This window comes from Aegilops tauschii, chromosome 5 (assembly GCF_002575655.3).
Source record: "Aegilops tauschii subsp. strangulata cultivar AL8/78 chromosome 5, Aet v6.0, whole genome shotgun sequence".
Classification (NCBI taxonomy): Eukaryota; Viridiplantae; Streptophyta; class Magnoliopsida; order Poales; family Poaceae; genus Aegilops; species Aegilops tauschii.
Window position 1 is genome coordinate 138,277,698 of NC_053039.3, and position 17,756 is coordinate 138,295,453.

Below are 17,756 nucleotides of genomic sequence, written 5' to 3' on the forward strand. Positions count from 1 at the left end.
CATCTCCTCGTCCGAATCCCGAGCATCATCAAAGTCTTGCACCATGTTTTCCATCCCGGTACCATGCTCGTCGGTGCGACGACGATCCACCTCAGCTCGGTCACGTTGGGCAGACTCACCATGAAATGTCCACACCGTATAATCGGGCGTAAAACCACTCTTCTGCAGGTGTTTTCCCATTTCAGCCTCTGTCCTCTTTTCCCAATTGCCGCACCGTAAACAGGGGCACCAGGTTTTCCTCTGGCCATTTGCAAATGCGGCTCGCACAAACCCCTTGGTTTTTGTGAACCATTCAGTGCTCCATTTGTTCTGACCAGTGTGACCGGTGTACATCCACGCACGATCACTCATCTTGACTTTCAGAGCTACTAGACACACAACAAATATATATATATATATATATAATTCAGCATGTATGTATTCATCAGTTGATCTACTTTGTCAATTTTATTACGTCCATGCAACCTACACTCTAATAGGTAATGATAGGTCCTAATCCCACCCGAGTATGTTTAGATTGGGTTCATTTTCCCATGCTATGCCCCGGATCCTACGCAAAATTTCGGCAGCACCTCCCCGCTGTTCTCCTGATACACGTCTCTGCAATAAACAGAGAGGATGTGTACCCGGAGAACAACAGGGGAGGCACTGACGAAATTTATGCGTCGGATCCGGAGCAAAGCATATGGGAAAACGAACCCAATCTAAACATACTCGGCTGTCCATGGATAGCGTTGGACAATTCGAAAGAATCAAGGTTATAAATATGCAAATGCATGCATATTTATAACTATGACGCTTTCGAACGGGAGACACATATTGGTTACGCATACTGATGATTCAAGACACATATATATATCTAGCTATCAAGTTTCATCGGAATAGATCAAATAATTAATGGGGGAGGAGGACATGTCATTTGTGCTCACCCACGAACGAAGGGGCAGAGCTCGTCAAACGCTCAACTGCACATTTAAAACTACCCGATCAACACAATTATATATGATGTTTTTCATAACAAAATCGAAAGATATATGACCTAACTAGTAATTCACAAATATATGACCCCGTCGGCTTCTGGAAGGCCAAAGAACACCTTTTCGGGAGGTGTCGGGGGTCGGGGTGTCGTGTCGGTCTCGGGGTGCCGTGTCGGGGTCGGGGTCTCGGGGTCGGGGTGTCGGGTCGGGGTGCCGGGTCGGTGTCGGGGTCGGGGTGTCGGGTCAGGCTCGGGGTCGGGGTGTCGGGGTCGGGGTCGGGGTCGGGGTCGGGGTCTCGGGGTCGGGGTGTCGGGGGTGTCGTGTCGGGGGTGTCGTGTCGGTCTCGGGGTGCCGTGTCGGGGTCGGGGTGTCGTGTCGGTCTCGGGGTGCCGTGTCGGGGTCGGGGTCTCGGGGTCGGGGTGTCGGGTCGGGGTGCCGGGTCGGGGTCGGGGTGCCGTGTCGGTGTCGGGGTCGGGGTGTCGGGTCAGGCTCGGGGTCGGGGTGTCGGGGTCGGGGTCGGGGTCTCGGGGTCGGGGTGTCGGGGGTGTCGTGTCGGGGGTCGGGGTGTCGTGTCTGTGTCGGGGTGCCGTGTCGGTGTCGGGGTGCCGTGTCGGGGTCGGGGTGCTGTTTCGGGGTCGGGCCTTCGGGGTGTCGTGTCGGGGTCAGGGGGTTAGGGGGTCGGGGTGTCGTGTCGGGGTCAGGGGGTTAGGGGGTCGGGTGTCGGGGTGGAGTCGGGGTCGGGTGTCGGGGTGTGGTGTCGGGGTTGCGGGGTCAGGGGGTCAGGGGGTCTTCTCATTCTTCTACTACTTCTACTTCTTCTCATTCTTCTACTTCTTCTCATCCCCCGTCTAATTCTTGTTCTTCTTCTTCTTCTTTCTCCTCCTCCTCCTCTTCTTCTTCTTCTTCTTCTTCTTCTTCTGATGGTTAAGTTGACCGTGAGAAGGTTTATCCTTCGTTGACCGTGAGAAGGTTTATCCTTCGTTGACCGTGAGAGCTTATGATGGGCTAAGTTGGGACACCCCTGCAGGGTATTATCTTTCGAAAGCCGTGCCCGCGGTTATGAGGCAGATGGGAATTCGTTAATGTCCGGTTGTAGAGAACTTGTCACTTGACCCAATTAAAATGCATCAACCGCGTGTGTAGCCGTGATGGTCTCTTCTCGGCGGAGTCCGGGAAGTGAACACGGTCTGTGTTATGTATGACGTAAGTAGGAGTTCAGGATCACTTCTTGGTCATTGCTAGGTGGAGACCGCTCCGTTGCTTCTCTTCTCGCTCTCTCTTGCGTATGTTAGCCACCATATATGCTTATTGCCACTGCAGCTCCACCTCATTACACCATCCTTTCCTATAAGCTTAAATAGTTTTGATCTCGCGGGTGTGAGATTGCTGAGTCCCTGTGACTCACAGATTCTACCAAAACAGTTGCAGGTGCCGACGATGCCAGTGCAGATGATGGGATCGATCTCAAGTGGGAGTTCGATGAGGAACGTGGTCGTTACTATGTGTCTTTTCCTGATGATCAGTAGTGGAGCCCAGTTGGGACGATCGGGGATCTAGCATTTGGGGTTATCTTATTTTCATTTGGATCTTGACCGTAGTCGGTCTATGTGTGTATTTTGGATGATGTATGAATTATATTTATGTATTGTGTGAAGTGGCGATTGTAAGCCAACTCTTTATCCCATTCTTGTTCATTACATGGGATTGTGTGAAGATGACCCTTCTTGCGACAAAACCACAATGCGGTTATGCCTCTAAGTCGTGCCTCGACACGTGGGAGATATAGCCGCATCGTGGGCGTTACACTCTGAAAGAGGCAAAAAACAACAATTCTGGGTTGGGCCTCCGGTTAATAGGTTAGTCCCAAAAATAATATAAAAGTGTGTAATAAAGCCCAATAATGTCCAAAACAGAATATAATATAGCATGGAACAATAAAAAATTATAGATACGTTGGAGACATATCAGTGGTGTTTGAGGAAATACTGCGGCAACTAAAGATTTTACTAGGCGGGAGTAACAAGGCGGGGCTACTGAAAATTTGGATCAAGGGCGAGCAGATATTTTTTAGATTGCGAGGGATGCATAGGCGGGAGTAAAATGCCGGGGCTACAGAAAATTTGAATCAAGGGACTGAAGCAGCGCGGGAGTAACAGACATCGCACACAGTCCACACATACTAATCCTGTGCTGTCAAACATTAAAACCTTCTAGGCGGTAGATATTTTCGAGATTTTGAGGCAGTAATATTTTCGAGATTGCGAGGGATGTAGAGGTGGGAGTATTTGGGGAGCGAGCTAGTGTGCTTGACACGCCAGCTGTGGACTGCAGCTGACACACCTTCTCGCGTAAGCCATAGGCGTACTATACACCGACGGTGCTCTAGGATATTTTGTACTGCATCTCACACAGTTGGTGATAACAAACTGTGTGGGATCTACTTGATTTTTCATCTTGATTTGAATTACATAATGGGGTCACAGTGGCAATGGACGGTGTTTGAATTGCTAGACCTATTATCTGAAGTGAACATGCAACTATATGTGTGTCGTGAAAGAATTGGAATTATTCAGGGTTCGTTTGGACATTCTATACACTAAATTAGTTTTCTAGCCATTTCAGGTGCACAATTAAAAATTAAACTACATGCACATGCTCCGGTGAACCAACATGGGTTGTAAGATCATATATGTGTCCATGGGTTTATGCTTATGTCCCATGCAAGAAATGGGTATGAATTTCGAACACCACGGCACCATTGCTCTCCGGCAAACATTGACGTACTTGCTTTTGTAATTCTAGTAAATCCAAAAGTCGTCCGAAATTCATGAAACTTGGCATGCTATCATGGAGCGGCATCAACCTGCCGTGGTATTTTTTTTCCCATTTCGGGCAGGTTTGGGTATAAGCTTCTCACAAACCAGAGCTTCTCACAACAAGTGTGATGGTTTCGGTAGGTAACGTTTCACCTTTCTGGACGAAACGAAATCCGTTGCCTCTTCTTGATTTCAATTTTTTTCCTAGTGTCAACATAGAACAACAGGAGTGTTGTGTCAATTTTTGGGATTTTTTGGGGTTCGCTTCGACATTTTTATATATTAACTGAGTTTTCTATGCATTCATATGCATAATTCAAATTTGAACTACAGGCACATGCTCTAATGCATATAAATTAGCTGAAAATTCAACTATGTGTCCTTGGTTGCATGCTTAGGTCCCATGCAAGAAATGAGAATGAATTTCAAACACCCTGCCACCGTCACTCGGCCGCAAACATTGAGATACCTGTTTTTTAAATTCTAATAAATCCAAAGCTTGTCTGAAATTCATGAAACTTGGCATGCTATCATGGAGCGGCATCAGCATGCCGTGGTAAATTTTTTGTCCCATTTGGGGTAGGTTTGAGGATATGCTTCTCACAAACCAGAGCTTCTCACAATAAGCCTGATGGTTTCGGTAGGGAAAGTTTCATCTTTCTTGACGAAACGACATGCATTGCCTCTTCTCGATTTCAATTTTTTTCCTAGTGTCAACATAGAACAACAGGAGTGTTGTGTCAATTTTTGGGATTTTTGGGGGTTTGCTTGGACATTTTTATACATTAACTGAGTTTTCTATGCATTATTGCATAATTCAAAATTGAACTATAGGCACATGCTCTAATGCATATAAATTGGTTGAAAATTCAAATCTGTGTCCTTGGTTGCATGCTTAGGTCCCATGCAAGAAATGGGAATGAATGTCAAACACCCTGCCACCGTCACTCAGCCGCAAACATGGAGATACCTGGTTTTGAAATTCTAGTAAATCCAAAGCTCGTATGATATTCATGAAACTTGGCATGCTATCAGGGAGCGGCATCAACATGCCATGGTAAAGTTTTTGTCCCATTTGGGGCAGGTTTCGGGATATGCTTCGCACAAACCAGAGCTTCTCACAACAAGCTTGATGGTTTTGGTAGGGAATGTCCCACCTTTGGAAACGAAACGATATCCATTGCCTCTTATTGCTTTCAAAAAATTTCTCGTGTCAACATAGAACAACAGGAGTGTTGTGTCGATTTTTCGGATTTTTCGGGGTTCGTTTGGACATTTTTATGCATTAATTGAGTTTTCAATGCATTTATGTGCATAATTCAAATTTGAACCACATGCACATGCTCTAATGCATATAAATTGGTTGAAAATTCAAATATGTGTCTTTGGTTGCATGCTTAGGTCCCATGCAAGAAATGGGAATGAATTTCAAACACCCTGCCACCGTCACTCAGCCGCAAACATTGAGATACCTGGTTTTTAAATTCTTGTAAATCCAAAGCTCGTCTGATATTCATGAAACTTGGCATGCTATCAGGGAGCGGCATCAACATGCCGTGGTAAAGTTTTTGTCCCATTTGGGGCAGGTTTGGGGATATGCTTCGCACAAACCAGAGCTTCTCACAACAAGCTTGATGGTTTTGGTAGGGAATGTCCCACCTTTGGGGACGAAACGATATCCATTGCCTCTTATTGCTTTCAAAAAATTTCTCGTGTCAACATAGAACAACAGGAGTGTTGTGTCGATTTTTGGGATTTTTCGGGGTTCGTTTGGACATTTTTATGCATTAATTGAGTTTTCAATGCATTTATGTGCATAATTCAAATTTGAACTACATGCACATGCTCTAATGCATATAAATTGGTTGAAAATTCAAATATGTGTCCTAGGTTGCATGCTTAGGTCCCATGCAAGAAATGGGAATGAATTTCAAACACCCTGCCACCGTCACTCGGCCGCAAACATTGAGATGCCTGGTTTTTAAATTCTAGTAAATCCAAAACTCGTCTGAAATTCATGAAACTTGGCATGCTATCATGGAGCGGCATCAACATGCCGTGGTAAAAATTTTGTCCCATTTGGGGCAGGTTTGGGTATAAGCTTCTCACAAACCAGAGCTTCCCACAACAAGCCTGATGGGTTCGGTAGGGAACGCGACACCTTTGGGGACGAAACGATATCCATTGCCTCTTATTGCTTTCAGAAATTTTTTAGTGTCAACATAGAACAACAGGAGTGTTGTGTTAAGTTTTGGAATTTTCCAGGGTTCGTTTGGTCATTTTTATACATTAATTGAATTTATGGGCTTTTAATATGCATAATTCAAATTTGAACTACAAGCACATGCTCCAGTGCACCAAAGTTCGTTGAAAAATCACATGTGTGTCCCTGGGTGAATTTCTAGGTCCCATGCAAGAAATGGGAATGAAATTCAAACATCTGGGCGTCGTGGCTCGACGAAAAGATTGAGAAACTTGGTTTTTTAATTCATGTAAATCCAAAACACGCCTGAAAATCATGAAACTTGGCATGGTGTCATGACATGGCACCAACATGTTGCGGTAATTTTTTTGGCCAAATTTCGGACAAGCTTTGGTATAAGCTTCTTGCAAACAGGAGCTTCTCTCAAGAAGGCTCGTGGTTCCGGGAGGGAACGTGTCACCTCCGTGTGCGAAACAACATATGTACACTGCCTTCTCCCGCCTTAATTTTTTTACACATGCAAATTAGACCAAATAGAAGTATCGTGCTAAATTTTGAAATTATTCCGGGTTCGTTTGGCCTTTTTATACCTTGAATTTCTGGGCATTTAATGTGCATAATTCAAATTTGAACTATAAGCACATGCTCCAGTGCACCAAAGTTGGTTTAAAAATCACATGTGTATCATTGGGTGAATTTCTAGGTCCCATGCAAGAAATGGGAATGAAATTCAAACATCCGAGCGTCGTGGCTCGGCCAGAAAGATTGAAAAACTTGGTTTTTTAATCCATGTAAATCGAAAACACGCCTGAAAGTCACGAAACTTGGCATTGTGTCATGACATGGCACCAACATGCTGCGGTAATTTTTTTGGCCGAATTGCGACAAGCTTTGGTATAAACTTCTTGCAAACCGGAGCTTCTCTCAAGAAGGCTCGTGGTTCCGAGAGGGAATGTGTCACCTCCGTGTGCGAAACGACATACGTACACTGCCTTCTCCCACCTTAATTTTTTACACAGGCAGATTAGACCAAATAGAAGTATCGTGCTAAATTTTGGAATTATTCCGGGTTCGTTTGGCCTTTTTTATACATTAATTGAATTTCTAGGCATTTAATGTGCACAATTCAAATTTGAAGTACAAGTGCATGCTGAAGTGCACCAAGGTTGGTTTAAAAATCACATGTGTGTCCTTGAGTGGATTTCTAGGTCCCATGCAAGAAATGGGAATGAAATTCAAACATCTGGGCATCGTGGCTCGGCCGGAAAGATTGAGCAACTTGGTTTTTTAATTCCTGTAAATCCAAAACACGCCTAAAAATCATGAAACTTGGCATGGTGTCATGACATGGCGCACACATTAACAATCAACGAAGTCATTTTGGAACAAGTGTTGTGACGTTACAAATCGGAAACACAAGTATTATTGAAACCGTGGGTGTTCTACTTACTAATTACGTGCAGCCATGCGTCCCCTTTTTTTATTGGCTGGGAGGTGTGGTGCGGGGTAGCTATTTGAGTACGGGAGGCGTGCAATCAGACCCCTGCGCGTGCTCATCAGGAGGAGAGCCCTTTGACCTCTATCCGCCGCGCACCTCCCTCCCAACGTCTCCATTAATGGCGCCCGAGCCCCTGTTTCACGGCGTGGCTATGTCTCACTTGACTGAGATTTAAGAGAGAAAAATGAAAATCTAAAAAGAAAGTTTTGCACGGATCTTGATGTAATATCCGACGGAGCTATATAGCATCGATGCGACTTATAGCAATCATGATGAATATAAGGACGATGACAGTGGATAATAATTGTCTACATATTTAGGAACATAATTAAAAGAAGCCACATGCAGCAACGCCGAAATACACAAGGGCAAAAGAAGAAGGAAGACAACGATCTGGCTCGCTGATCTCTACTTTCTTAGTGCGTTGCTGCAGGCCGCGGGAACTAGTCTCCGCGGCGAGCAGCGATGAGCTCTTTGTTGTCCTCAAGATGCTGCTTGAGAGCATCCACGGATTCCGCCACCAGCCTTCTGTGCTTGATGCGCAGCATGGCATTCTTATCCATAAGTTTCTCGACGATGACGCCGGTCCTCTTCAACAAGGCAGTGGTATCCTCCCGCTACTTCGCACTTCTGACGATCTTCGCCCTCAGCAGGTCGCGCTCGGCCAGGAGCTTCGCATTGCTCTCATTTAATTGCCGGATGACGCCGGTAGCCTTTCAAAAGTGGCTTTCATGTCGTCCTGCAACCTCGCCCAGCCGGAGATCTGATCCATCTGGCAATGGACGGTAGCATGCATGCGCCCGTAAGAGTCCTCGCCTGCCCATGGGACATCCACAAAAACAAACAAGTCCTCGCCTGCGCGGGAGGACATCTCTGCTGCATTCACGGTGCGACAGGACATCTCTTCTGCTTCCGCGGCGCGGCCGGACCAGTCTGCTGCATCGACAGCGCGCCGGGACCTTCGTGCTGCTTCGGCGGCGCAGCGGGACCTCTGTGCTACTACGGCCGCGCGACAGGACATGCCGGCTGCTTTCGCGGTGAGGCAGGACAGCTCTCATGCTTCCGCTTCCATGCTCGCCTCTCCCTGGTGGCAATCTCCCAACCCAGAACTCACGCTGGACATGGCAGGCGCAAGGGAACGATAATGAATGACTTGTTTGTTTTTGTGGATGAGGAGTTGAGGAGGAATGTGCAGTCATCTTGGAGTAGTAGTATTTATAAATGAGTACTAATACACTCCTAAGTGTGAAATCGTTTAGGTTTTGATCGGTGTGAACAGGTTTGCAATTAAATTACGCATGGCAGTAATTTGGAATGTGACGGGACGTAGGCTCAAAATTTATTGACGGTTCTAAGTGCGGCACTATTCCCGGAAGGCGTAACGTGGGCACGCTTTCTCGGCCGCGTACGTGGCGTTAGCACCATAGGGTGCACCGCAACAGGCAATGTCAGCACACATCTTGTTCCAAGAACCATGCGCGCTTGTTATTACTATCGCGCGCGCTTCTTTTAATTAGAATGTGTGCCCGTCTAGCGCACACACATTGATCTGTCTAACTGTTACTGTTTGTTGTGGCTAATCAGAAACAGTTCATCCGTGTGAAGTGTATGCGATCAATCACAGACACTTTGATCTGGCTGACCGTTTCTGTTCTGTTGCCTAATCGCAAACAGTTAATCCTTCTGAAGCGTATGCCCTCAATCGCAGACACCTTTATGTAGCTGCCCGTTTCTGTTATTCCGCCTCATCACTAACAGTTAATCCGAGTGAACTGTATGCCGTATATTGCACACACCTTCATCTGACTGCCCGTTTCCGTTCTTCTTCCTCATCGCAAACAGTTGATCAAACTGAACCATATGCCTTGCATCGCACACACAACCAAAATCTAAACCGTATTTGATCCATCATCGCAAACGTTTTGCACCTTTTTTTGACGGGTTTTTTACACCACCGTTTGCGATTATTGCATCGCACACAGTTTCATCGAAGGGTGATCGTAGTGTCGCGTTAGCAGCATCCTGCAGTAGTGATAATAGCATGAAACAATCAAAAATTATAGATACGTTGGAGACATATCACACATGCACGCCACTCTTCGTCCGGGTGCAAGCCCCTATATTCCCAGCACCCAACTCCACGCCACCTAGGCCTGCCAAGTCAAGAAGGAAGACCCTTGGTGGGGTGACAAGCCTCAACCTGGGCAACCTGGACAGGCGCAACCCACATCTTCTTACCAAGAATATGTGCATGCCCATCGCTCAGCTCGTGGAGAAACTCTTATGTCAGTGCATGAGCATGGCCGGCGAGGGCGAGCGGCTCACCGAGGAGGCGATTGGATGCTACATGGCTATGTTCTAAGGACAGTTGCCAGACATCGTGATCGCGGTGCTTCGAGCTCTCTTTAAGCTAGACTGTGATTTGGCGACGACTGTGGAGGAAGCCTTGCTACAACACGGTGGGGAGGCTGGGCCAGAGATGCCATCCACCACGATAGAGAACGCCGGCATGATGGCCTGATCACCAAGGCCAGAAGATGATGATGTAGTTTAACCTCTATGTGAGACAGAAACAAACATGTATGCCTATTTTGTAGTTGTTGTTGTTTGCGGATGCTTGCTTTGGCCCGGGCGAGGATTTGCCATGCAATCCTTGAAATCTGCTCCTTCTTGTAAGAGGTCTACTAATTTCCCCAATGAGTAGCATTATTCTTAGTGTGTTGAACTGGAATGTTCATGGTCTCAACTGCCCAAATCAGAGATCTACTAGCAATGAAACAATTGATGCATCCACGTATCATATTGTGTGTCTACAAGAATCCAAGATTCAAGTTGTTGATGCTTCCATCGCTACCTTCCTAGGGGGATACAGGTTGAAGGGGTTCGCCAAATGCCCGACAATTGGGACGTGTGGCGGGATCCTTATGCTATGGGATGAAGATCATGTTCGCGTGGAGGATGTTCTCTTTGGCGATTTCATCCTCTGTGCCAAGATCACCATGGCTGGATCAGATTGCCCGTTCAAAATCACCACGGTATATGGCCCTACTAGGAGTGACTAGAAAGATGCTTTTTTCCTTGAGCTGAAGAATGTAAAACCCCCCTTGGCGAGAGATGGCTCGCCATGGGAGACTTCAACCAGATTTACCGTGCCAGGGACAAGAATCAAAACAATGCTAACCGAAGCCGTATCGTCCAGTTCTAAAACGCCCTCAATTTCTGTGAACTAAAAGAGATACATTTGAAGAACATGACGTATACTTGGAACAATGAACAAAACAACCCAACCATGTCTAAGCTCAATGCCTTCTTCTGCAACGAGGATTGGGACATCACCTTCGACGGGCATGTCTTGCATGCTCTTTCCTCGTCACTCTCGGATCATCGCCCCCTCCTTCTAGCTAATAATGATGACCCTAGGCGGCTTAAGATCTTCCGATTCGAGAACTTCTGGACCAACATGCCCAGCTTCCGACAGCTTGTGCATGATGCTTGGCATGAACCAACCACCGCTACTACAGGATGGTCCTAACATGACACATGTGTCAGAGAGCCTTCCACCAAACTGTGTGTGTCGCACGAATCACAAACAGCATTGTAATAAAATCGCCGCCAATAAAACAAACTGTGTCCAATGGCAGAGACATCAAGCACAATTCAAATTAGAGTCGCGTGTGTGATACATGGCATACAGTTGATCCATACGAACTATTTGCAATTAGCCAAAACAACAGAAACAGTCTCCCAAATCAAGGCGTGTGCGATAGACGACATACAGTTCACTCGGATGAACTGTTTGCGATGATCCAAAACAATAGAAACGGTCAGCCAGATCAAGGTGTGTGCGATAGACTGCATACAGGTCACTCGGATGAACTGTTTGCGATTAGCCAAAACAACAGAAACGGTCAACCAAATCAAGCTGTGTGTGATAGATGACTTATAGGTCACTTGGATGAACTGTTTGCTATTACCCAAAACAAGAGAAACGGTCAGCCCGATCAAGGAGTCTGTGATAGATGGGCACACATTCTAATTAAAAGAATCGTGCGCCATTTGTAATAGCGAGCACGCACGGTCCATGGAAAAATTTGTCTATGGACAGCGCCGATTGCGATGTATCCTACGGTGAACATGCCACATACGCATCAAAGAACACGTGCCCATGTTACGCCATCCGGGAATCATGCCGCACTTCGAAACTGGAATCATCAATAAAATTTGAGCTTCTTCCCATCACATTCCAAATTACCACGCTATATTTAAATGCAAACCTGTCACACCAATTAAAACCTAACTGTTTTCCCACTTAGCAGCTTATTACTAGTTTATAAATACTACCTATTGAAAATGACTGCACATTCCTCCTCAATTTATTATCAACAAACAAACAAGTCTTTCTTCTTCGTTCCTTGCATCTGCCATGGCTCGTAGGAGGAGTTCTCAATCGAGAAATGACCAGGGAGCGGCGAGCATGGAAGCCGAAGTAGCAGGGATGTCCCGCCGATACGTCTCCAACGTACCTATATTTTTTTATTATTCCATGCTATTATAATATTAATCTTGGATGTTTTATATGCAATTACAAGCAATTATATATCATTTTTTGGGACGAACCTATTAACTTAGTCCACTGCAAGTCGATGTTTTTACCTGTTTTGGTTTTCTAGAATATGAGTACCAAACGAAGTCCAAATGCCATGAAACTTTTTGGAGATTTTTTTCTAGACAAAAGAGACCCTGGAAGCTTCGGGATAGGGCCAGAAGATGAAGGAAGGGCCCACGAGGCACCAGGGTGCGCCTAGGGGGGTAGGCGTGCCCTGATGGCTTGCGGGGCCCATGTTCACCCTTTTGACCTAATTCTGCCTCTATAAATTCTCTAAAATCAGGAAACCAATAGAGAGCCACCCGAAATACTTTTTCCGCTGCCGCAAACTTCTGTTCCCGAGAGATCCCATCTGGAGGCCTTTTCTAGCACTCTTCCAGAGGGGGAATCAACCTTGCTGCCCTTCCGATCATGTGTGAGTAGATTACCACAAACCTACGGGTCCATAGTTAGTAGCTAGATGGCTTATTCTCTCTCTTTGATCTTCAATACAATGTTCTCCTCAATGTTGTTAGAGATCTATTCGATATAATCACTTTTTGTAGTGTGTTTGTTGAGATCCGATGAATTGTGAGTTTATGATCACATTATCAGCGTATATCATTTGAGTCTTCTCTGAACTCTTTTATGCAAGATTATTATAGCTTTGTATTTCTCTTCGATCTATTGATTTGGTTTGGCCAACTAGATTGATTTTTCTTGCAATGGGAGAGCTCCTTTGTGATGGTTCAATCTTGCGGTGATCTATATCCCAGTGACAGAAAGGGACAAAACACGTATTTTTATCGTTCTCATTAAGGATAAAAAGATGGGGTTTATTCATGCATGAGTTTACTTTGTCTACATCATGTCATCTTACTTAAGGCGTTACTCCGTTCTTTATGAACTTAATACTCTAGATGCATGCTGGATAGCGGTCGATGGGTGGAGTAATAGTAGTAGATGCAGAATCGTTAGATGCATTTACATTATTTCCCATTTGCCTCTCATTTTCATCTCCCCCACTTCTAAGACGTTTTCACAGAAGAATACAAAAATATTTTTCGTTTGCCTTTTTGCTTGTTTGCTCATTTGCTTGCTTTTTTCCTTCATATCAACACACCAAAAACCAGAAAAAGAACTAGGAAAATTAAAGACATATGGATCCTCATCCACTTGCTAATCTTTTCAAAAGGTCAAATTATGTTGAACCAATTACTAGTGGTTTGAGTGCACTTGATTATCTCTATGATGTCTTGCCTGATTCGTGAATCTGAAAATTGTGATGAAGTGTTAAAAGAAGAAATTTATAAGGTGATGCACGATAGCTCCTCGAATGAAAAGCACGATTGCAATGATATTATTATAAATTCTATTAATGTCAATTGTGTTAATGATATGCAAAACCCCAAAGTTGGGGATGATGATTTTGTTATGTTCACTACTTATTGCAATGATCATGATTGGGGTAATAATGCTTCTTATGATTTTGAAAATTTATTTAAGCCTCATGATGAATATGAAATTGATAATAATGTTTGCAATAATATTTAAAGTGGGTTTGGAAGAATGTCAACTTTAGAGAAAAGGAATCGCAAATATTTGGAGAGTGTTCAGTCTTATGAAATTATTGATAAAAGTGGGTTTGGAGAGGTCATGACTTTAGTTGATGTTAATCCCACTATCTTGGAAGATTATAAAACTTTTACGCATGTGGATCATGAAGAGAAAATTTTATATGATAGCTATATTTTTGAATTTGGTTATGATCCTACATGTAATTATTATGAGGAAAATATGGTTGTCAAATTTTTTCATGTTACTAAATTACCTCTCGTTATGTTAAGATTATTAATGTTTTACTCCTCTCCCTTGCATATGCTAGATATTTCTTGTCTTAATTATTTGTTTGCTTATAAAATTCCTATGCATAGGAAGTATCACTATTGCAGGATGGTCCAAACGTGACACTATGATCAGAGACCCTTCGATGAAACTGTGTGCGATGCCATAATCGCAAACGGCGGTGTAAAAAACTGTCAAAAAAGGTGCAAAACATTTGCGATGACGGATGCAACAAACACGGTTCAGATTTTAGTTGCGTGTGCGATGCAGGGCATACGGTTCAGTTCCATTAACTGTTTGGGATGAGGAGTAACAAAAGAAACAGGCAGCCAGATGAAGGCGTGTGCGATATATAGCATACGGTTCACTAGGATGAACTGTGTGTGATTAGGCAACACAATGCAAACGGTTCAATTGAACAAGATGTGTGTGATACGCGGCAAACAGGTCCGTACTCAGAAATGTGTGTGAAGATCAATAATAACAGAGACGATTGCTGCTAAGAAGCCGTGTGATTTGCTCTGTCTACAGTAGAATAACATGTATATATATATATAACTGAAATAAACATCCAATGACATAAGTGACTATACAGATCATTCGCACACACCTCAATAAAAAATTGCATGCATTCTAAAGTTGGAGAAACGATCGTCTAGTCATCTACTTCTTGTGACACTCCCGCCACCGCTCTTTGGCTTGATCCCTCGTCTGGGGCAGGAAGAAGACACTTCCTCATGTCAATGATCCGCCTGTACATCTCATAGCTTGTGTACGCGTCCATGGTCGCGTACTTGACATGTTGTTCATCCAGTCTCTCATGCCACACACTGTGCCAGACGTTCCTGTCGTTATTGCTCTCATTCTTCATCTTCATGTAGTAGGGGTCTATGATGGCCGAGGCAAAGTCAACCAGGGAGTTCAGTTTGTTTTTGTTGCTGCCCCAGACCTTGTAGTGGTGCTGGATGTTTACAAGATTCAGGCATTTCAAGTCCGAAACCTTGAGCGCTTTTAGATCGTTGGTGGTGTCCACCGTAGCAAAACTGTAGTCGGAGCTTTTGATAAATGTGGAGAAACGCTCTCAAGGCCTTGTGGCAAGGTGGTAGTGGTAGACTAGGACGTCATGTCGCACGCACAACTAGGCGACGCCAACCTTCTGATCATGCCCGACACGACCGATGGTGTACTCGAGGGCGAAACCGACCACTCGGTACTTGTCCTCGGCAAGGAACTGCTCCATAGTTTGGATGGAGCTCTCCACCAAGACCGGATCGTTCGTGTACACCACTGAGAGGGCCTTCCCCCTCACGTGGGTGTCCACTACGTGATGCATGGTGAACTGCCCGCCGTTGTCGTCGTCGGCCGCTGGGAGCGCCATTGGAGCCACGGGGAACGCCATTGGAACCGCTGGATGTCCTCTCTGTATGTGTCGTCGTGGGTGTGCTTATTGTGTCGTGTGACGCGAGAGATATAAGGTAAATGGCCACAGGATTAAATGGGCGCTAGGCGGCCTGGATTCTCTGTGCGTCCGCATGGCAGTTTTTGCAGTGGGTAACTGCATCGTCGCGCTGCGCCCGGCGCAACCGCATGCACACAAACGTGCGTGATCGTGCGCCGGACCCAAACACTGGCAGTGCACGTGGAGGGACGAGGGTAGAGCATCCGGAGGGACGCGAGAGCAGAGTCCACCGCGGCCGCCTGAACAACAAGCAACCACTGATACGTCTCCAACGTATCTACTTTTCCAAACACTTTTGCCCTTGTTTTGGACTCTAAATTGCATGATTTGAATGGAACTAACCCGTACTAACACTGTTTTCAGCAGAACTGCCATGGTATTTTTTGTGCAGAAATAAAAGTTCTCACAATGACCTGAAAATCCATGGAGACACGTTTTGGAATTAATAAAAAATACTGGCGAAAGAATCAGCATCAGGGGGCCCACACCCTGTCCACGAGGGTGTAGGGCATGCCCCCTGCCTCGTGGGTCCCATGGGACTCCACCGACCTCAAACCCAACTCCATATATTCACTTTCGGGGTGAAAAAATCAGAGAGAAGGATTCATCGTGTTTTACGATACGGAGCCGCCGCCAAGCCCTAATCTTCCTCGGGAGGGCCGATCTGGAGTCCGTTCGGGGCTCCGGAGAGGGGAATCCGTCGCCATCGTCATCATCAACCATCCTCCATCACCAATTTCATGATGCTCACCGTCGTGTGTGACTAATCCCATCGTAGGCTTGCTGGACGGTGATGGGTTGGATGAGATTTACCATGTAATCAAGTTAGTTTTGTTAGGGTTTGATCCCTAGTATCCATTGTGTTCTAAGATTGATGTTGCTATGACTTTGCTATGCTTGTCACTAGGGCCCGAGTGCCATGATTTCAGATCTGAACCTATTATGTTTTCATGAATATATGTGAGTTCTTGATCCTGTCTTGCAAGTCAATAGTCACCTACTATGTGTTATAATCCGGCAACCCCGAAGTGACAATAATCGGGACCACTCCCGGTGATGACCGTAGTTTGAGGAGTTCATGTATTCACTAAGTGGTAATGCTTTGGTCCGGTACTCTATTAAAAGAAGTCCTTAATATCCCTTAGTTTCCAATAGGACCCCGCTGCCACGGGACGGTAGGACAAAAGATGTCATGAAAGTTCTATTCCATAAGCACGTATGACTATATTCAGAATACATGCCTACATTACATTGATGAACTGGAGCTAGTTGTGTGTCACCCTATGTTATAACTGTTGCATGAGGAATCGCATCCGACATAATTATCCATCATTGATCCATTGCCTACGAGGTTTTCACATATTGATCTTTGCTTAGTTACTTTTCCGTTGCCACTGTTACGATTGCTACAAAAACTGCTACTGTTACTTTTGCCGCCGTTACCGTTACTTCCATACTACTTTACTACTAAATACTTTGCTGCAGATATTAAGTCTTTCAGGTGTGGTTGAATTGACAACTCAACTGCTAATACCTGAGAATATTTTTTGGCTCCCTTGTGTCAAATCAATAAATTTGGGTTGAATACTCTACCCTCGAAAACTGTTGCGATCCCCTATACTTGTGGGTTATCAAGACTATTTTCTGGCGCCGTTGCCAGGGAGCATAATTATATTCTTTGAGTCACTTGGGATTTATATCTGTTGATCACTATGAGGAACTTGAAAGATGAAAGAACCAAGACTTTTCCCTCAACTACGAGGGAGGTAAGGAACTGCCATCTAGCTCTGCACTTGATTCACCTTCTGTTATGAGTAAATTTGTGACACCTACACCTGTTATTGTGTCGGTGGAAACGACACCTATGGGATCACGGGGAATCCCTTCTACGGTCGGCCGGCGCGGGGTTGTGGAAAGAGCGGGTTTAAGAGATCAACGCGGGAGATTTATCCAGGTTCGGGCTGCAAGTGATGCGTAATACCCTACTCCTGCTGGTTTGTGTTTATCTTGTGTTCTTGGACTAGCTACAAAGCGTGCAGGGTCCAAGAAGTCCGAATCCTCTCTCAGTACGCCGCGGGCCTCCTTTTATAGTCAAAAGGGGCTGCCACAGTGGCACACAGGAGGTGGAAAGTTGTACAGTGTACAAGCTTATCGTCTGACATCACAGGACAAAACACATTAAATGCCCTACTTAGGTGTCCTCTCGCTCTATCGGGGACGGCAACGAAGCTCGTCCTGTCCGTCGCCGCTTCGCCTTGCTCCGACACGCGTCCAGGCCAACGAGGCATGCAACGCCATGTAGGCTGGCAGGCTGCTGAGCTGGCGCGGTGGCAGAGTCTTCACGAAGATCTGCATGCCACCACACATGTGCTT